We start from the raw sequence: 22,638 nt of genomic DNA on the forward strand, positions 1-22,638 counted from the left end.
CACTTAACTTCTCTGAGCCTCAATTTTCTCGTCTGTAAAGTGGAGATAAATGCTTGAGTCATAGTGAAGATCAAATAAGAAAGTGAATGCACATAAATGTGCCTACTTGTATTAGTTTGTCTTGTTGCTCTCACAAATTACCACAAAATTAGTTCCTTAAAACTACACAGATTTATTATCTAACTGTTCTGGAGATCAGAAGTCTAAAATGGTTCTTACTGGGATAAAATCAAGGAGTCAGCTGGGCTTGTGTTCGTTCAGAACGCTCTAGAGGTGAATCTGTTTCCTTACCTGTTCTAGCTCCTGGAGGCTGCCTGCATTCCTTGGCTCATGGCTTCTACCTCCACATTCAATGCCAGCAGCATAACATTTTCAGATTTCTCGGACTCTGACCTTCTGCCTCCTTCTTCCACATTTAAAGGACCTTGTGTACATTGGACTCACCCAGATTATCCAGGACAATCCCTTTAAGGTTAGCTGATTAGCATACTTAATTCCATCTGCAATCTGATTCTCCCTTGCCATTTAACATAATATATTCAGAGGCTCTGTGGGCTAGGATGTGGATGCCTTTAGGGCCCACTATTCTGCCTGCCACAATAGTATAGTGAATAGAACGTGATGGATGTTCAACAAAGAGTTGATGACATTGAAGTTCCCTTTTAACTCTGACATTCTGTGAAATTGAAAAAGTAATTATGATTTAAACCAACACAACAGAAAACAAAAGAATCTAACCTTTAAATACATATTGAACTTTAAGCCAGATTCTCATTTTACCTTTGGGAAAGTCACATTTGAACCCAAGCACTGGACTTTGCGTTTGACTATCTTATAGTTTTGAACCCAGGCATTACCATCAAAGCATCTTCTTACAACGCTTTGCTTCAGTTGAGAATTTGATGAGCGTGCTGTCAGTGCCAATGTTCAAGTCAACAATAAGAATGTTGAGTGGGCCAGGACTCAGGCCAGAGTCTTGTGGAGCTCTCCTAGACACTTTTTTCTGAAACTGATCATTAATCAACGCTTCTGTTTGACCTGAGAGCCAGAAGGAGAGGGAGAACAGAGACAGAGATAAGAGAGAGAATGAGTAAGAGCAAGCTGTACTTCTGAGAATATCATACGAAACATGGTTTTTCTGGGCATCTGTGTCTTGGAAAATAAAAAGTAGAATTGTAATAAGGCCAACTTTCAATAAATATTAGCTATTTTTATTATTCTACATATTTCAACATTTCTCCTAGACTATACCTGGAGTTCTGTACAAGACTCTTGCTGTTTCATGCTGGAAAGTTTGCCTCCCCTGCTGATGAGATTAAAGGGCTAAATCCCTGGATGATTAGCTAGCCTGCAAGCCCACAGCCGAGGCAGCACTAATTCCCGGGCACCTTGACTGCAAGAGATTTGGAAGCAGAGTCAACAACAGCACAAAAGAATTTTGGGAGCTCTTGGAGCATCTTAAGCAGCACTGAGAAGGGTGATGTAGGGCCGGGAGTTAGGAATCAGGAGGGTGAGTGTAGGACAGCTCTGCCTCCTCTGAAGAGGGCTGATAAAGGAAGACAGAGCAGCACAGCAGCCAGCTAAAGGAGGCGAAGGACATCACCACTCAGCATCAAACATGAGGATTTTTGCAACTCTCTGAATGATGGATTGACTTTTCAGATTCCATTTGTCTTTCCACACTCACAAAGAATTGTGGTTTTCTGTTTCCCAGATATTCTGCCTTTAGATGCATGACTGAATCATGCAGTTGTCAGCTGATGTCTGATGTCATATTGATTCAGGTCAAGGAAGTTCTAGAATGTGAGGTTGGTTCTTCTTCTGAAACCATGAGCGGGGCCCTTATTGAGCACATTTCTGTAACTCGGTGCCTAAACCAGAGCAGACGCTCTGTAAATTTTGTTGAATTTAAGAGATAATAGGTTCAAATTGCTTCTCATCAGACTTTTGTATGCATTTTCTTGATTCCTGGTCATTATGCAAATAATTTTGTGGGAATAAACTGCGTTTTTGCATAATAATAATATTTTATCATGGTAAGAGAACAAGCTTGGGAGTTAGGCCCATGATCAATCTCCATTTTGGCATTTACTTATAATCTATGTGACTTCAAGACACATTTAAATTATCTGAGTCTCGGTTTGCTCATCTGTAAAATGGGAATAATAATATTACCTGCCTTACAGAATTTTTGTGAGAAGTACTTAGATTTTTTCTACCCCACTTGAGTCAGGACCCTTTTGTCTGCAGATAACAGAACACTCAATGAACATTGGCTTGATGTATGAAGATGTTCATTGTTAACTTACAAATCAATTTATACATAGGCAGTTCTAGGGTCTTTTGATGGTTCAGCCATTTCAGCTGGGATCCAGACTCTATTCCTTTCTGCTCTGCCATCTTGGCTCTTCTTAGCTTTATACCTTACGGCCACAAGATGGCTGCTCCAACTCGAGGGTACCATGTGCTCACAGCATTGCCATAAGAGTGGTGCTACAAAGCTTTCTTCTCAGAAACAGTCTGTCTTTTTATCGTATAAGTGAAAACTTCCCATGGACTTCCCCTTATGAATCATTGGCCAGAATGGTGCCCATCCCAAGATCAGTCTTTGGCAAAGAGAAATGGGTTCCCCATTGACTTCGGATGATCATGATTCATATCCTGGAAGGTGAGGTGGGGCTGCTTCCTTCTCTGTCATCAAGGAGTCTCTGCCCTTAAGCAGGAAGATGGAGAGAACTGTTTGTTGGGTTGACTGTGAGCAATGTGTACCATGCCTCCTTCATGCTCCTCTCCCAACTTTTTCACACTGCCTGCCTTCTCCTCAGGTGCCTGATCCAGGACCCAGGCCTCTGACCTTTGTTTTCTTTTAGACATCAAAATCCCCAGTAGGCTAGTAGTTCTAAAGGGTTGAGAAATAACCCCTTGACACATGTTTGTTTTGTTTGCAAGTTCTGTCTCCCCCAATAGAGCATAAAGTCTTTGAGGATGAAGATTGTATCATATTCATTTTTGTCTCTAGTAAGCAGCACAGAGCCTGGGAGATGTTTTGTGTTCAGATAGGTTTGCTGAATGAAACAAGTGCCTGAAATGTGAAATTTAATGAGAAAGTCATGTAGATTGGGGTAGGGATGAGGTTCCAGTTTAGTAAAGAACTCATGAGTGTAGAGTAGAAGAGTGATTTATGTAAATGCCTGATAGTTGAAAAAGCAGATATTTAGCACCTAAGTTGCTGTTGACTTGCACAGTAATCTCCTTTGCACCTAGAGGCAGCTTCTGCCTGGGAAGGGAGGAGGAGCTGGTGAATGGTGTGAATTAGCTGGGTCTAGCACAAATGTTGCTGTGTGTGCTTATACATGTGTGTGAATATTGAGTCAAGTGGAATCTCCAGTAGTCTGTGATCTTTAACTCCTATCTAGTGCCCTGAGCTTTTGTCCAGCCCTAGCCTGGGACCCTTGCCTTGTTTGGGTATGACACTCCCCAGCTCTCCCCACTCCCCTTGTCAAACACACAAAGGGCAAGGCTAATGTCACACACATGTCTATATTTCCTGCAGTGAGAATACTGAGCCATTGCACAGAAAAGATGAAGAAAATACAAGTGGCCTCCAGCCTGATACTAGGTTCACCTGCATGGGGATTCCTTAGCCAGCTTTGGGAGAGATTATTGAGCATTGCTTGAAACTTCACTCATAGTATGTGGTTCTTATTCTATTTGTGTTATTTAGTCTTTCCTACCCTCTACACTGTTAATCTCTTAAGCACTCCAGCATCTCTGGAGCTATACATAATGCTTATTGCCTGGGATTGGGGAATCCTTTGAAAAGACATTTTATTCCTCACAGACTGCAAGTAGTCAAGACTGACACTTTCATTGAGCCCGTTTTCTCACCCTCTGAATTGCTATATGCTACATGCTGTTGAAGATGACCTGTCTCCTACAGATTCAAAACCATACACTGTACTTGCAGTCCAATGCATTAGATTTCCTCCAACTTGGGTCTCTTATGTACCTGCACATAAATAATTCACACCAATTTTCCCAAAAATGAGGAAGACTAGAATCATAGTATGACATATTTACTTTATTTATAGTGTGAACATCTCATAAGTTACATGAACTGTTGGTATTTGTGATGGAATATCTCAAGGTTTACATTATTCTAGGTGTACAGGAAGTGGGTGTCTATCTAACAAAGGTCAAGATGGAGGTGAGGACGGCAGACAAGTAGGAAGAAGTGAAGCATGGGTCAACAAACTTTTTCATTCATTGCTTCCACCATCTCTTTTAGGTTTTTCCATCTACCAAGGATGGATAAGGCTGAGGATATAATTAAGGTAAGATCCCACAGTAAGGCTTGGCTTACATGAGAAACAAAGTGATTAAAAACAATTAGATGATGGGAGTAAAAGAAATGATTGTTAGACGCAGCTCTGATAGCCTAGTGGTTAAAAGTTTGGCATGCTCTGCTTCGACAGCCCAAGTTCGGCTCCTGGGTGCAGAACCACACCACTCATCTGTCAGTAGCCATGCTATGGTGGCAGCTCACATAGAAGAACTAGAAGGACATACAACTATGTACTGGGGCTTTGGGGATTAAAAAGGAGAGGAAGATTGGAAACAGATGTTAGCTTAGAGTGAATCTTTCCCAGCCAAAAAAAAGAAAGAAATTATTGTTAGACCTTCTATTACTTGGAGCCCAGTGATAGCTCTACATTTCTAAAATCCAGTGAAGATCATTAATTCTGATAATGATCCTAATATTCCTTATTATTATCCCACATTCATTATTATAACTTTCTGAATATGTCAGGTGCTGAGAGAATGGATTGATGCATTGGTATATTTTGTTTGAGATGGAAAAAATGTGAACCACATTGGAAGAGAATGCTATTGTGAAACACACGTCTGGATTCTAAACCTGATTCCTTTCCTAACAGAATGAACTTGGCCAGTGTATTTAGTCTTTGAGACTCAGGGCCCATCATATGATAAACTGGGGCATTATCACCTATGTCTTAGTATTCTTGTGAGGGTCAAATGAGATCATGCATGTGAACAGCATGAAACAGTGCCTGGTACCTGGAAGGTGCTCAATACATGTTAATTCTTCACTGTATGCTGTAAGCTCTTAAAGTGTTAACCCAAGTATCATGGGATGTTTTAATGGGACTCTTTTTGTCTCTGTTTTGGCTGATACCCAAGACATTAGGTGCCAATAACTACTATATAACAAAGTGAGTGTTTAAGAACAGCTTCCAAAGGCAATTGAAAGCTTATTTATCCAGGTCGGAGGTTGTGGCTGAGATACAAATACTCACCAATACCCCCTATGTTTCTCTTTTCCTGGCCTCCTTGCAGTTACGTGGGGCCACATGAGTAGTTCTGGTCAATGGGCTGTGAATGGATTGGACACCTGTTACTCCTGGGCCAAAGTGTAGAAGAGTGGGTATGGCTTCTACATGTGCTCTCTTCCCTAGCCTTGGTGGTTGTAGCTGAACCACAAAACTGAAGTTGCCTGGAACACTGGGTCACCTGATGGAGCAGCAGCCTTTGCAAGACATCTGGATTCTCAGCAGGCTTTGCCTGAGAGCGGAATAAAGTTTTGCTAAGCTACTGACATTTTGGGGTTAATTTGTTGTTTCAGCCTAGTATGTCTATGTAAAGGAGAAAGTGGAAAGACAGGAGAAGATTTCTTTAAGGAAGTTGTCAACATATTGTAGCATGTACTTTCCCTTGAAAGAACCTATCTTCCCTTGATCAGATGGAGAAGGGCAGGCAGGTGCTTCCCTTTCACTTTTACTTAATGAGAGAGCCTTCAAAGAGACCATGCAGCGAGGCACAGAGACTATAGGATCCAGAGCAGGAAGTCTGAAGGTGAGATACAGTGTCCAGCTGGAGAGCTGGCTGTTTTGGGAATAGCCTGCACTTCCAGAGTTTATGGGGCAAGGATGGATGAGACAACGTAGGATCCAACTGGAAGAGAGCTGATCTGGAGGTGCCTTAAAGAGACTTTGCCCAAGATGGTCTCCTGTAGGGGCTTTAGGACCCAACAGAGCCTTGCATGTCTGGTGGGCTGGAGGGGGCAGTGGCTGGGGAGGGAACCGAAAACAATTAGTTGAAGGAGATAGTGCCTACCATTGGCCTCTGAAATACCCATGCAAAAAGGCCCCTTTGAGAAAGAGTTGGCCTTAATCCTCTGCCACAGCTGGAGGTAATCCTCTCCTGCCCTTGAATTCTCCTCTGCTTACCTCTAGAGGAGGCGGAGGTATCTTGTTGAGTTGAGGAGGGGGCGGACGCTCTAGGTGGGGAAATCAAGAATGTGGCCTTGAACCTGGATGAAGAATGTCTCCTGGGTGAAGAAGAAGCTTTGCTATTAAATGCAGTTGAAGGTTTTGACTCTTGCTTGGGACCGAATAGTTTTATTATGAAAAAACATTGAGAGTCTGAAAGTAGAGAATTTTTTTAATACAAAAGTAACAGGAAAAATATAAAAATATTTTTTAATATAAGGAAGAATTAGTCCTACAAAGCAGGTTTGAAAAAGCCGAGGAGAGGATAATGTTTCTTTTGTTGTTGCTATTGTTGTGCTATACTCCCTCTCTCAAAGATATGCTTTCACAAGCATCATATAATTATACTATTGATTGTATTGACACCAAAACGTCCAAAACAGAACAGTAACCTGAAATATATCATAGAGAGATATCTCTTCTTAAACTGTGTTACAGAATATGAAACTGTGTGTAATATGTCATTCTCCTAATTATAGAATATAATCTCCTAATGTGGAAAAGAGTACGGAGATCCAGAGGCTCATGAGCCTTCTGTACAATGTCTTAAAAAAAAATCAATTAGTTGTAATGCAAAGTCTCTTGATAGGTAGAGCTCAGAGAAAAATTTAACAATAATTTTCCTAACTGCCTTTTATTGTCTGCAGCAATAGAAACAGCAAAACTAGAGATGGTACTCTGCAAACATGTTCCATGAGGAGACAGGTAATTACATTTTTATCAAGTGCACCTCTTGCCTTTTTTAAATGAGTGTGTTTATCCTCCTCTAAAATGTTTTACCTTATCTACTGTTTCCCTGCAAGAACGGCAAATAGTGTGCTCAATAATTATGGACACTGTAGGTTCTGGGAGATTTTCATGGCTGGAGTCAATGGGCAGCATTGTTATCTGAGGCCATCACACTGGGTTAAGTGTCTCTCAGGATGGATTTTCGGAGGATCTCAGTGTGTCTTCCATCCCATCAGTAGCGCCTGGTGGGAGGTGGTGTTGCATAATGGGTAAATGAAGGCCCTTGAAGATGGCTTGGAGATGACAGCCCCCAGACAAGCCCCAAGTCATCTACTTGACAACTGTGCAATCTCGAGCAAGTCACTTCACTTACGTAAGCCTTGAGTTTCTTCTGTATAATAATATTATTACCTACTGAGAGTTACTCTGAGGGTTCTGTGTAATAATATGTGTAAAGCACTAATACAGTGCCAGGTAAATGGCATGAGAAAAACTAATAAAATAAATAGAATTATTTCAGAATGATGATACAATGACACTAACCAAAATTATAAAAAAACAAATGATGTGAAAAGGATAAAGCAGTAATGATGAAATGACAATTGGATAACCAAAAAAGGAGATAATGATAAGACGATGTAAAACTTATTCAATTATAGCAAAATGGGCATATGTCACAGTCCAAACATATGCATTTTTTTCCTCTTTCAAATTGTTTTAATCCTGATATTCCCTTTTAAAATTCAGGAAAGAATAATATTAAAACCACTTAGGATTATTTCTCCTAAAATACTCTATGTAAAGCACTTTGTGCATTAGAAAAGTCAACAAAATTTAGTCCGTCTCTTTTTGTGATTGTAGTCTGCTTAGCTCAAGTCAGAGGATTCTCACCGAAGCCTTTGCTGATAGTCCCCTTCAATAGAGGTTTTGGTGCTCGAGCTGTATTTGAATTACCTTAAAAAGGCATAGGCATGCTTCTCTGAACGTGAGCTGATTGCTCCATAGGGACTTCATTTTCTAGAAATATAGATGAATTTACTAATCTCCCTCTCTCTCTCACTGGTATATAAAGATGATATGGGATTGCTCCTTGCTGAGAAATTGGGTGATTTAACCTAATGAAAAGACTGCAAAGTTGTTGGAATATCCAACCTGTAGCTTATTCCCTTCTGAGCACATGGATCCAGGGTTTGTGTCTGTGGCCCTTACTTGCAAAATAAGACGCTGTCTGTGGCTTTGAATCTGCTTTGATCCTGCCCCAGGCCCAGAGCTCTGAGCATTCCCAGGGCCGGTGCTGTTTGTGGGGAGGGGCTGGGCTGCCAGAGGGAAAGAGTTGGTTTTCTTATTCTTTTTCCCCCCACTGGTTATTCTGTTAAGGCTGTCTAGACATTCACTGAGGGCAGTCGAGGTGGAAGAGTGAAAACATAAATGCCCAGTAACACAGCGTGCTCGTTCCCTTGTGCTCAGGTGTTGCCCATCCAGGTGTTCTCTGGCTTACTAATTATTAAGACCCTTCTCTTTTCTCTGTCCTTCCTTAGACTAGGTGCCATCTGGTCTTCCCGTTGGGTGTTCTTTCTCAGATAGCAACAGTAATAAATAATAAACAGAAACCATCCATTTCCCTCCTGCTAGCAGATTTCTAATGCCCCTAAAGGCATCTGTGAGGACATCTACATGTGGTAGCCTCCTTCTCCTCTCTCATTTATCTGCTTTGGCTTTTATTCTACTGCTCCAGGTTTATGTCCTTCGTTTGTAACCTACCAGAGATCATAAAGAGGACTCACCTATTTTTCTTTTATCTTCCTCCCATTATAAAATTATTCATACCAGACCTCTTAATCTCCAGGTCATGTGCCTGATGTGCAGTAAGCCAAACACTGAGACATTGGTGCTAGGAAATGGAGAAAATTGTATTCTAATTGGCCAAAATGAGAAGATGGGAGGATGGGTTCCCTCAAATCTGCCTTAACAAGAGAAGAAAGCAGGGAGTTTTATAGAGCTAAGGGGCTTGGCAGGAGGTGTTTCAGAGAAACAAAGGGGTAATTGTGTTTCTTTCACTCCAGATAAGCCCTTGGGCAGTCTGACTTCTGGGTATGAAGGGCAGCTGGGGGCTGGTAATCTGGTGATCCTTGAAGGCATTTTTTTTTTTTTTTTCTGTAAAACAAGCTCATAAATCCTTGTGACCCTTGAGTCACCACTCAGGTTAAACAAGAAAACAGCAAATTGACAAGGTTAACTTCTTCTCATCTATGTCTGTGTCAGAAACAAGGTCAAATCATCTTCTTATTGAATATTTACAGTAACCTTCAGGTTCCTGGCTTCAGTATCATGTCAATTTTAGACTATTTGGAAAACTTGAAAACAATTAAAATAAGACACGATGGATATCCCACCATTGAGAGAAACTAATCATTTATGTTTCATTGTATTCCCATCTTGGTTTGACCTTGTTCATATATGTATATAGTTGAAATCATGCTGTATATTGAGTTTTATGTCTTGTTTTATTTAGCTTTACATTATCTTATGAGTGTTTCCTTATAGTAGTAAATGTGTTTCTCATAACCATTTTTTTTGTTGTGGTAACATTGGTTTCTAACATAAATTTTGGATGTACATCATTATATTTCAATTTCTGTGTAGACGACATCATGTTCACAACCCAAAGACTAATTACAATCCATCACCACACACATGTTCCTAATCACCCCTTTTGGCCTCCTCCCTTCCCCCTTTCCCTCTGGTAACCACCAATCCAATCTGTGTCTCTGTGTGATTGTTTGTTGTTGTTTTTATCTTGTATTTATGAGTGAGATCACGTGGTATTTGACTTTCTCCCTCTGACTTATTTTGCTTAGCATAATACCCTCAAGGTCCATCCATGTTGTCACACATGGCAAGATTTCATCTTTTTTATGGCTGAGTAGTATTCCATTGTGTATACATACCACATCTTATTTATCCATTTGTCCCTTGATGGGCATCTAGGTCACCAAAATGGTAACAAAACAAGGGCTCATTCTGCTCACTGCAACACTGAAGCCAATCGATTGCAAATGAGTTGGAGAAATGTCTGTTCAGATCTTTTGCCCATTTTTTAATTGGGTTGTTAGTTTTTTTGTTGCTGAGATGTAGCAGTTGCTTCCAAGTCTTGGCTGTTGTGAATAATGTTGCAATGACCAAAGGGCTAGATGGGACTAGACTCTGCCTGTAGCTAGTCAACTCTCAGGAAACTTCCAGCATCTGCTGGGGTTTCACTTTCTCCTGGGGACTGTCCCCTGAGTTGCCCCAACTGCTGACTGCCTTCAATGCCTTTTTTGGTGGAAGGAGAAATGGACAAACATCTGTGAGTTGACGAACTCATATCTGGAATAGGGTAAGTCACCTCAGAGTGCACTCCCGAGAACTTTCTTCCTTCTGTCTGGGTGCCCAATTTGTCTTGGGTCCATCTGTTCCTTGGGCCCAGGTGCCATGTTTTAGAGGGAACAGTTGTAGGACTACCCAAAATATCTAGTGGACTATTCTCTGTTAACTGGTATGGGGGTGATATCTGTGCAGCATGTGAGTAGGGGTGCTGTGCCATCTGTGCCCAAGAAAGTTCCCCTGGGTTTCATACTGACTTGATGGGAAGATTTTAGTTACGAACCAATGACAAAGAAGATCTTTTAGTGTAACACTGCTTGGCCTCAGTATACTTTAGGTTCTGGGGAAAAATGGCCAACTAATGAAACATTAAACTATTACACCATATTGGAGCTTGAAATATTTTGCAAAAAGACATAAAGATGATGATATCTGATATGTACAGCTTTCATGTTATTATATCAGTATAAAAAAAGGAAGGGAAAGATAATTTAATGGTATAGAACCCCCTGTGTTACAGAAGGGATGAAAGGATGATGAGATGTAATGATTTTACAAACCCTGAATGCACCAGTGACAGTCTGTGTGGCGCTCCCTCATCCCCCAACCAGGGAAGAATGCCTGACATGGGACCTGGACTAGGAAAGGGGTTTTTCCCTTTCCAGACCAAAGAAGGGACACAATTCGGCCATGGGGCTTCTGTTGGAGTGGGGCAATTTTCACTGTGATGATATCCTGTAGGGGTAAATGGCCAGGGCCAACTTGCAGGATTTGTATAAGTGCACAACCCCTCCTCCACCTCTGACATGTTTAATTGGAAGAACAATAATCTACACTATAGGGAGGATCCTCAAAGAATTACTGAGTTATTTTCCTCCATTTTGCTACTTGCCATCCTTCTTGGGCAAATGTTCATATTTTCATGAATGTGTTCCTAACTGGAGATTAAGAAATGATGGTAACTGATAAAGCAAGAGAGGAAGCAAACAGGCTCCATTTAGTGGATCCCGCTGGTACCCTTGAGGCAAACACTGCATTCCTATGGCTGAGCCAGCATGGGCTCCCAGAGATGCTGCAGGGAGACTCAGACTAGAACATTATAAGAGGCGTATTCTGGCCAGATTAAAAATGGGAGTGCTTAAGCAGAAAAGTTTAAATAAGATACAAGACATTCAACAAAAACCTGATGAAGACCTTCTAAATTTCCAGAAAGAATCTACCAAGCCTATAGGCATTACACAGACGCAGATCCAGAAGACCCTAAGAACCTCAAGATGATGAATATGACTTTCATAGGACAAAGTGCCCCAGACCTTACAAGGAAGCTAGAGAAACTGGATGGGCATTAGGTATGAATCCATCTTACTTAGTAGACATTGCTTTTTTTTTTTTGCTGGGAAATATTAGCCCTGAGATAACATCTATTGCCAATCTTCCTCTCTTTCTCTTTTTTTTCCTCCCCAAAGCCGCAGCACATAGTTGTATACTATAGCTGTAAGTCCTTCTAGTTCTTCTATGTGAGCTGCCACCATAGCGTGGCAACTGACAGTTAAGTGGTGTGGTTCCACACGCGGGAACCGAACCAGAGCTGCTGAAGCAGAGCACACACAACTTTAACCACTAAGCCATCAGGGCTGGCTCAGTAGATATTTATTTTAAGGTGTACAACAACAAGGAATGATGGATAAAGCAGGAAGAAGTTAAAAGAAATGCTTCTCTGGCAGCTGCTCTGAGTGGACAGAAACCAAATCATCCCAGTGGAGGGGCCAGCCAACTGAAGGGAGGTAAGCTCCACTTGGGAAAGAACCAATGTGCCTGTTGCAAAGAGGAAGGACATTGGAAAAGGGAATTCCCTGAGAAAGATAAGAGAGCATGAAAGAAAGAAAAAAGAGAATCCACTCAGATGGTTAATAGAGAGGAAAACTCTGATGAGGGTTGAAGGTGCCTGGGGACCCTCTTGGACAGAAAACACCCTATCCTGATTTCCCCACAGGAGCCCTGAGCACAACTGACAGTGGGAAACAAATGGGTTGCCTTTGTAGTTGATACTGGAGCTATATATTCAGTTTTAAATACCAAATTAGCACAAAAAATGTCAATCTCAACCCCCATCACAGGGGTCGCTGGAAAAATCCAAAATTGTGCTTTCCCACAACCATTGGAATTTCACATAGGGGACTTGACATTAAAACACAGTTTTCTGTACATGCCTGAATGCTCTATTCTCCTTTTGAGCAGAGATCTCCTTTGTAAATTAGAATCATAATTGACTTTTGCTCCAGGGCAACGCAATATATGAGTGCCTCTGGAACAATCCTTGAGGTTACAGATGGCTTTGCTGGGTATCCAGAAACGAGCATTGGAATTATTGCAACCCAAAATCTATGAGAAAGTAAGGCTCCATGTCTGGGCAGATGGGAAACCAAGGAGAGCAAAGAACGCTCAGCCAGTACGTATATCCCTAAAGGAAAAGAGAAGGAAGCCTAACCTAAAAGAATATTTACTGAAACAAGAGGCTCAAAGAGGCATCCAGCCTATTTTCAAGAAATGCTTGGAGGCAGGATTAATTAAGCCCTGCCAGTCTCCATGCAACACCCCGATTCTCAGTAAGGAAGCCTAATTCTGGTGAATATTGTTTTGTCCAAGATCTGCTTGCCATAAATGAGGTGTTTCAGGACTTGCACCCTGTGGTACCCAGCCCTTACACCATATTACCAAATATACTGGGAGAATGTGGTTGGTTTTCAGTCCTGGACTTAAAGGATGCATTTTTCTACAGAACATCAGTAGAGGAAACCCAACAATTGTTTGCCTTTAAATGGCGTGATCCAGATACTCAGACAACTCAACAATATTGTGGACAGTCCTCCCCCAGGGATTTAAAAATTCTCCCACTCTATTTGGAGAAGTCTTGGCCAAAGACCTAAGCCATCTGGAATTACAAGAGGGACTGTTATTATAGTTACATGGATGACTTGCTGATAGCAGGTCCCACTTATTAACAGTGTTTGGCTAACACAGTAAAGACTTTAAATTCCTTGGCAGAATGAGGACGTAAGGTCTCACAAAAGAAAGACCAAATCTGTAAACAGAAAGTCATGTACTTGGGATTTACAATATCCAACTGCCAAAGAGAATTATTACCAGATCAGAAGAAGGCCATAGCATGTTTAAGTCCTCCCAAAACCTGCCAAGAACTGTGAGAGTTTTGGGGAATGGCAGGCTTCTGTAGGATTTGGATTCCTAATTGTGGACTTATAGTAAAACCCCTCTATGAGGCTCTGAAAGGTCTCGACTCAGAACATTTAAACTGGACCAAGGAGTACCAATTGGCGTTTGACACCATTAAGGCTAGGCTGAATTCAGCCCTAGTCCTGTGATTGCCCAACCTGGACAATCCCTTCGGTCTCTATGCACTTGGAAGACAGGGCATAAGTCTAGGAGTGTTAACTCAAAAATTGGGAACAATCTCTAGACCTGTGGCCTGTTTTTCTGAACAATTGGATCAAACAGTGAAGGGATGACCCCCTTACCTCCTGGCGGTAGCAACCACATGTGACATTCTTCAGGAGGCTGAAAAGTTTACTTTAGGCCAACCCACCAGAGTATATGTATCTCACCATGTCCTCAGATTACTGGAACAGAAAGGAGGATACTGGCTCACATCAGGAAGGATGGGCAAATACCAAGCCACCTACTGGATAACCCAAATGTCAGGCTACAAGTCACCTCAGCTCTGAAGCCAGCCACCTTACTCCCCAGTGAAACCTCACAAGCCTTAGAACGTGGCTGCTTACAAGTCGTTGAGACATTTTATTCCAGCTGGCGAGATTTAAAGGACCATCCTTTGGAGGAAACTGACCTGGAACTCTTCACATATGGTAGTAGCTCCATGAACCAAGGTAGGAGATGTGCTGGGTATACAGTTGTGACTTTGCAAGAAACCCCGGAAGCCAATGCCTGGCCCCCAGGGACTTCAGCACAGAAGGCTGAAATCATTGCCCTCAACAGAGCTTTACTCTTGGCGCAGGGAAAGAAGGTAAGCATCTAGACAGATTCCTGGTATGCATTCTCAGTAGTACCGGACCACAGGGCAATCTGGAAAGACAAAACAACAGACAAAAATGAAATTAAACACAGCCTAGAAACATTACAAGTGTTAGAAGCTACCAATTAGCCCTCCCAGGTGGCCATGATACATTACCCTGGCCATCAAAAGGGAGAAACCCCTATTGCCAAGGGCAACTGGCTGGCTGATTAAGCAGCCAAAGGGCTGCTAAAATAGAAAACCCCACTATGATCAGCCCCCTCCTGCCACAGATAGAACTATCTGGATACCAGCCAAAATATTCAGAAAATGACTTGGGCCAGGCCAAAGAATGGAGGTACAGTGTTGAGCACCCAGCAGGCTGGAAAAATGATACCCGAGGAATAATTCTGATCCTGGAGGCCCTCTTGTACCCCATCTTAAAACATGCACACGAGAGCACTCATTATGGAAGGGATGCTACCCTACAATGGGTCCAGAGGTACATCTCAGGGGCTCATTTACAAAAGACTATATAGCAGGTGACCCCAAACTGCATGATTTGTTTGAAAAGCAACCCCAGGACAGTCCCAGGTCCCCCTCATATGGGAACTCAACATGGAAGGGGCTGGCGTACTGAAGATCCGCGAACAGACTTTATTCAGATGCCATGACTAACTGGGGACCTCAGGTATTTGTTAGTGTTGATGGACACATTTTCTGGGTGGGTAGAAGCATTTCCCACTGGGACTGAAAAGGCATCAGAAGTAGCTTGTATTCTGCTGAATGAAATTATTCCTAGATTTGGCCTGTTTAACACTTTGCAGTGACAACGGACCTGCTTTCGTGTCATAAGTCACACAAGAAGTCTCTAAGATACTAGCCATCAAGTGGATACTCCACTCGGCCTGGAGGCCTCAATCAACAGGAAGCACAGACAAGATGAACCACACCCTCAAGAAGAACATTGCTAAGATTTGTCAGGAAACACAATTGAATTGGGATAAGGCACTACCCTTTGCCCTGCTGCGAATCAGAGTAGCCCCCCGAAGTGGGCTTCGATTAAGCCCTTTTGAAATTCTGTATGGTAGACTATTTCAGGCCTCCTCCCTTGGGAAAAATTCTCCAGAAGCCTTATGGGGATATAATGATCACTAACCATGTAAAATCTCTAAGTTCTGTACTAAGCTCTATTCCTGACTTTGTTTCCAGCAGGTCGACCTACCCATCTGATTTCGCTTTACATTCTTACCAGCTGGATGACAGAGTCCTGTTCAAAAGCTGGAAAGAACAAGGTCTTGAGCATCAGCTGTCTGCTAAATGGACAGGCTGCTTTCACCACCTGTTCTTCCATGGAGCTCTCTGGAGTAAAACCGTGGATACATTGAATCCAGATAAAACAAGCTCTACCAGAAGAGACAACAGAGCAACCTGAGACCACCTCCTGAAAGTGCGAACACATCAAGGATTTAAGATGTGTATTCTGTAAAGTTCCTTAATCTTTACACAATACTTAGGACAAATACAAGGAATCAAGTATGCTTTAACATGTCCTCTAGCGCTCAAGAGACAATTTGTTTCTGTTTTGCTATTAATGGTTATGAGATTGCCTCATGTCAGTTATAACTTCTGCCTCCAGAAACATCTTCCCTTCTGATTGTTGGTTACTGATCATGGAGAAAAGTCACTAACTTTGATCCCCTGACAGATGGCCACAATACCCACTTTAATTCTATGAGGCTAGTATTTTTATATGATATAAACACCTAGACATTAATTTGGACTTTATGGGGTACATTTATTATATAGGACAGACTTTAGGGAAAACTGCTTGGGAACTTCTCCCAGGGAAGGTTTTTGGTAGAGATATAATCAGGACTAGAGCCACCAAGTATCAGCATTATTATGTTGCCATTGGAATCAATGATGAGTTGCTAAAAAAAAAATACCAGGTTATAACAGCAGTTACTTAGCCAAACCTTGTGTTTCCTGTCATAGTGCCATGTGTCCCCATTCCCCTCAGCCATGTTTTTGTGGATGGGTACCAAAAACCAAATCTTCTAATAAGAAGGGATGATCACATGCAGTAGGAGTAAAATGGTGGACCACTGCTAACAAAGGACAAAAAGAGATTTTAGGATCATTCGGGGCTAGATTGAGTGTATTGGGCCAAGTGGAAATGGCATTTGATAAAAACTATCACAGGCAAGAGATGCAATATTTAATGGCATCAGGAAAATTAGGTGGATTATTGTTTCAAGAAGAAGGAAAGGGTTGGGAAGCAGTCTGGAAGACCAACCAAGCTTTAGACAAATGGATAAGCAAAACTCAGGAAATAATGACAAAATATGCTGAGTCTCAACTGTGGGAAAAGGCATGTGCCTCTACCCAGCAAAGCTTAATAGACATGCTTCTCTAAATGGAATCAGAAGTAGCAATGAAACAATGGCCCACTATCTTAACAGCTGAGGCCCAAGAAACCCACTTATGGGAAAATATGGGACACCAAACATATGGGAAATAATTGAAGGAATTTTAAGTCTACACTGTTGTTCTCTGACTGCCTTAGTACTCAAATTAAGAAAAGATTTCAAACATGAAGTAGTACAGCTTGTAGGAATAGATACCCTCCACAACAATTACCAAATACTTCCTATGGGAAGTTTCTGGACCCTCTTTTCCTTGCATAACTCAATGGGAACCAATTTCAGTTATGAGTTGTAAATAACGAAATGGTTACATTGGCTATTCCAACATATGGCTATGCCCACAACAGCAATGGAACTCAGAGGTAAGTCTGACTTGGCCTGTGGTAAGAACTCTGGTTCAAGATACATTTGGTACATGGAAAAAGGGAGATTCTGTTGGGAAGGTGCCATGAATCATACTGATTCGTCCGTTTGATCTGATAATCGTCCGTTTATCAGATCCTTATCGTGACCAAACTGAGTTCATAATGAATTTGTCTAATATCTGGTGTACTACAGAGGTTACAGGTAAAGTTCATTTGCTGGAAACTAACAAAACCTGTGATAACACTGATGAAGAAGACTATACCTATCAGGAGTTAGAACTGAGACCCTCCACAAAGGTAAACTTATAGAAGATAAATGGCCTAAGCAAAATCTAAACTTAGCATCTCAAGAAGTCCAGAGGTTCTTGAACAAGCTGGAGTAATTGAACACCAGGCAGAGGTCACTGTTACAGAGAGGGGAAAGAGAATCATTCAGTTAATCCAAAAATATGCAGAAGTTTGTTCTGGTTTCATCAGATGGCTCTCTTGTCTGATTGGGTCTGCCTCTAGTAGTGATAAAATCTTAAAAGTTACCTTTTTTGCCTCCTTCTGATAATTTGTATCCTTTTCTTACCCTGAGGTTGTGTTAACTGATAAAATGGAAAAAAAACTAAAGTCTCAAACAGTGTTAATCAACACTGTTGCTCGAGAATACTTTCAAATCAAGTTTCGTCAGTTCCATTCCTCTATTCTCTATGATGCCCCTTGTCAGCAGGAAGTAGCCAGATAGAAATGATAGCCATATAAGATTATAGAATGGATAACTGACAGTGAGAAATTGATACTGGCCTGAAGTAAGTTTGATATGAGGGAAGCTATGTTGTAACTTAGAATAACCTCTGACTAAACCACCCAAGCTGTATGTTTTACCTTGCACTAGCCTAGGAGATAAATAGCTACCCTCTAGGAAATAATCCTGGCTGACAAATGTACAGCCCAATAGATATGGATGATAACTTTGTTATTTTGAGTTTCTTAGGAACATGGTGACCTCCTCAGAGAAGAACATCTATGCTGGCATATATCATCGAAGACAACTGAAAGACCTGTGGCATCTCCAGTCACTGATGCCAGATAGTCAATGTTCCTGAGCCCCTCCTTCATAGCTCACTAGTCTCTATACAACTGCCTCAAGATTATATGCTTGTTTAAGATGGTCTTTGGGACATGAGCCTACCGTCTTCTGATTTTGCTGGCTAATCAAATTAATTCCTTTCTCAACCACTGACTCATTTGTAGTTGATTGCCTTCAGGGTTGTGGCAAGCAGAATGAGCCCTTGCTTGGTTACAGAATTTGTCTGACTTCCAAATGTTTGGGAATAAGATAACTGGAGAGTCTGATCAGCACCTGCCAAGGGTGTCATTGCTGAAGACTGGTCCTGTGCAGTTCAGATCCTTAGCTGTGTGTCCCACACATGCTCACTTGTTGTTTCCAAGCTCAGAAATTGTGCTAGGTTGGCTGGGTCAAAGTGAAGGTTATGTTGGTAGCACTGTCTCATGCTACCCTAGATCTAGCCTCTGAGCTTCAGGGCCCTCTATTGTGCCCAGGCCATTAGATACCTCCTGCCTTGTGGTGAGATCTCTTTGGTGCCCCGCATATCCTTTCCTCTCAGCAGACCTAAAGGGCCAGGAGCAACTGGTCCAGCCAAGGTGCTGGGAATTAGAATCTGGGAATAAGTTCAGGGCTGGGATCTCAGAAGACTCCTGGGCTGCTATTGAAAACTCATCCTCTCCTTCCAGGAGATTTGCCTCCCAGGGAGTGGTAGCTTTTGCTAAAGTCTGGATGTAAGAGTATCCTCTGTGGTCTGACTGCTTGACTTTGAATCCTGGCTTTACCATTTCTAAGCTGAGTAATCTTGTGCAATTTGCTTAATCTGTTTAAGATTCAATTTGCTCATCTGTGAAAGAGGGTTTATTAGAGTACCTTCCCCTTAGGATCCCCAAGAGGATTAAATGAGGTAATCCATGTGAAGTATATAGTGTAGTTCCTGGCATGAAAATACTCAATAAAAGTTAGCTGCAAAATTATTATGCTACATAAAACCCAATAGGTCCTATTACACCAAAATGGAAGTTTTGGTACAAGGGGACTGTTTCTTCATTGTGTGGAGAAATGGCTGGAAACTTATTTCTTGTTTAAAAAAATCTGTCTTAACGTCATTGATTAGTAAGTTTAAACTGTTTGTCCCCAACTTTATTTGCTGTATTTACTCTTTGGTGAATTGTCAGTTAATACTTTTCTTGTTTTCTGCATTCTTTGTATTTTTTTAGCTAAACTTTTTATTTTGAGATAACTGCATATTCTTATGCAGTAATAAGAAATAATACAGAGAGATTCCATGTAACCTTTCCCTCAGTTTCCTGAGCATCTCTGTGTGTGTATTTATTTATTTTTCCAGTCTCTTTCTCTCTCTGGTTCAAATTGGATCATTTCTATTGTCCTATCTTCAAAGTCACTAATTCTTTCTTCTGTCCTCTACATTCTGTGGTTGAGTCAATCTACTGAGTTTTATTTAGGTTATTGTATTTTTTACTTCTAAAATTTCCATTTGATTCTTCTTTATGTCTTCTGTTTCTTTGCTGAGATTTTCTATTTTTTTCATTTGTTTGAAATGGGTTCTTAATTGCTCATCAAAGCATTATATGATGGCTGATTTAAAATCTTTGTCAGGTAATTCTAACATCTCTGTTTTGGGGTCTATTTTTTTCCCCATTCAAGTTGAGGTTTTCTTAGTTTTTTGTATGATGAGTGATTTTTGATTGAAACTAGACATTTTATGTATTACATTATGAGATTCTGGATCTCAATTAGACTTTCTGTTTTAGCTGGCTTTTGTAACATCGCTCCATCAGAGGAAGGGGAGCCATTCCTTGTTACTGCCTGGTAGGGGTGGGATCCTGGTTCCTCATTCACCCTCTGTTGACCCCTGAGAGTGGTGGTGCTCCTCCTTACTGATGGGTGGGACTGAGAGATCTGCCTCCCCACAAAGTCTTTATCCTCACCTTGCCTGGGAGGGCAGGGGTGTCTTGTCACTGCTCCTACATTGCCTTCACGTGTGTCAAGGTGGCCACATCATAACTGGGTGGTGGTGAAAGTCCTGACTCTCTGGTAGGCCCCTTCTGACCTCCCCAGCATGGTGAGACAGTGCGCCTTGTTACTAGGTAGGTTATTTGGTATTGTGGTTTTGCAGCTTTCCCACATAGTCTCCATAATGTGATTGTGGGGGACCTCCTCATTGCCCATTACATGCTCATTACTGCATATAACTGTACTGCATGTTTGGCTTCTTGCTCTGCCTTTTCTGGCATCACCCTGGTGGGGGAGTTCGGGGCACCTTGTTACAGTCCAAAGGCTGGAAGTCTAAGCTCCCCACATGTCCTTTGCTGGCATGGGCAGGGATGGGTCATAGTTTTATCTGTGATGTTTGGCTGAAGTAGAGCATTATTGTCTAAAACTTATCTGTCTTGCTAGGCTGCCTCTTGCATGGTCCTTTTATTGGGGAGAGTAGGCTTTTCGAGGAGCTTTTCTTGGTCTGCATCCATTGGCCTTATTGGCTTCTTCAGCTCCACATCTGGGATACATATATGAGGCAAAAAGAAAACCCAGGGAACTCACTACTGCATCATTCCTCAGGTCTCAAGTTTCCTAGCTGGTCTGCCCTCTTCTCTCCACCTTTCAGTCTTCTTGTTTGTTTTACATACAATGTCCAGGGGTTTTAGTTGTACTTAGTGGGAGGACCAGGGAAAAGTACATCTATTACATCTTCCCAGAAGTGGAAATTTCTCTGCTTCTCTTTAAAAAATAAGGTCTTATTGTTTTCCTTATAAGCTGCAAGTCAAATATTAAGGATATCAACTTTCTGAATGTCAAAAATGTAAAAAATATTTTTTTCCCATATACGATTATTTGTATGCTTTTTCAAGACCTGTGCCACATTCTGCTGGACACGTAAAATAAATCATATTGACAATAATGGTGATGATGGTGATGATGAAGCAGAAAGTACTGGCTAAAATGAAGTGCTTAGATCTTTGGCCCATTGAATTATCCAGGCTGTCTCCTGTTGCCATGGATTAATGAGAATTAGTCCCAGGGGAGTGAAGTCATGGTAGCAGATTTAAGGTTTACATGGCCCTGTCCTTGAGTAAGAAGTGGGATTTTCAAGAGACTGATCAGGAGTATTGGGAGTATTGATAACAGGAATGTCTTGGTCTCCAGTGGGCTGGGGAGATTCCTGTTAGCTCTACTGAAGGACCTTAATGAGGACAGTTAGAGCTGCATTGAACAGCTGTCCCTTTGGCAAAATGCTGGGGACCTGCCTTTTATGACTCAAATGCTGCCAAGTCGAGACTCTCCTGGGACTCAGCGGCTTTGTGGGTCCTTATTTATATGGCATTCTTTCTTCTCCCTACAATCAGGGGATGCCCTCAGGACTTTCTTCTCCCTACAATCAGGGGATGCCCTCAAGAAAAATGTGAACCTTGGGATCAATGGTTTTGGGACATTCTACTCCATTTTTGCTCTTCCTTCATTGAATCCGTTTCATTGTTTAAACACTTGTTAGATTACTACATTATTTTCAGGAGGCATGGGGGAAAACAGAATGAAAATAATCCTTATTCCTCACAGGATGATAGTCAATAGGAAAGACAATGGCCATTACATTTAGACCCATGATGGAAAGAAGGACAAGATTATATTGGAGTGCAGAACAGACTAGGGAAGATGGTCAGGAAAGGCTGCCCTAAGGAGGTGACAGCTGAGCTGAGTCTTGTTGGGGGAAAGGAATTAGCCAAGTAAAGAAGGAGGAGGAGGGAGAGGCTGATCCCTGCATCAGAAGGATGTGCTTCCAGATTGGTGTAAATAAAGAGTGGGAAATGTGGGGTGTATGAGAGGTACAACTGGAGAGGCAGAGGGGATTTGGTGATGGAAGGCCTTATTGTCAGGCTACCAAGCTTGAATTTCAAGCTTAAGGACAAAGGACAACCAAGAAGGGTTTTAAATGCAGAAGAGTAGCACAATGTTCCAGAAAGCTCATCCGATTGTCACGCGGAAGAGGAGTGGTTTGGGGAGGCATGATCCTTTGTCTTGAGTGTGATCGCTGCCCCTTCAGTCTTGGAGGAATTCAGTACATTCATTTCTACTAAGATATTAGTGTCTTTATATCACCCCTTAAAAAATATTTTTGTTGTTGTCACTGTGGTAAATTAGGATTGGGAGAAGGGAAGACAGCCTCAATCTTGTGGTGAGCCCTCAAACCATACCATATAGGTAAACATATTTGCTGAGCTCTAAGACATGCTAAACTTTTTCTTACAACCCATAGATAACTGAGAGTTGTTATCATCAGATAAATTCTTTCCATCCATCTATTTATGTAAATAACAGAAAGGGCCCTTGTTGTGAGTTGCGAAGATTTTCCTGGATGAGAAAA

General features: G+C 41.7%; 1 long non-coding RNA gene across 3 annotated transcripts in view; it reads left to right on the forward strand.

Moving 5' to 3' along the window:
• The window catches only part of LOC138918629 (uncharacterized), a 97,062-nt gene extending 75,885 nt beyond the window's left edge, over window positions 1-21,177 (forward strand). For 2 of the 3 annotated variants that reach the window (XR_011428181.1, XR_011428180.1), the window contains exons 4-7: window positions 4,289-4,334; window positions 6,938-6,995; window positions 11,592-11,731; window positions 15,625-17,732. This is a non-coding gene — a long non-coding RNA (uncharacterized lncRNA). Of the gene's footprint in view, window positions 1-4,288; window positions 4,335-6,937; window positions 6,996-11,591; window positions 11,732-15,624 lie in introns of all 3 variants that reach the window. The other variant, XR_011428179.1, reaches the window with a different exon arrangement.
• The last annotated feature ends 1,461 nt before the right edge of the window (window positions 21,178-22,638 follow it).

This window comes from Equus caballus, chromosome 18 (assembly GCF_041296265.1).
Source record: "Equus caballus isolate H_3958 breed thoroughbred chromosome 18, TB-T2T, whole genome shotgun sequence".
NCBI classification, from domain to species: domain Eukaryota; kingdom Metazoa; phylum Chordata; class Mammalia; order Perissodactyla; family Equidae; genus Equus; species Equus caballus.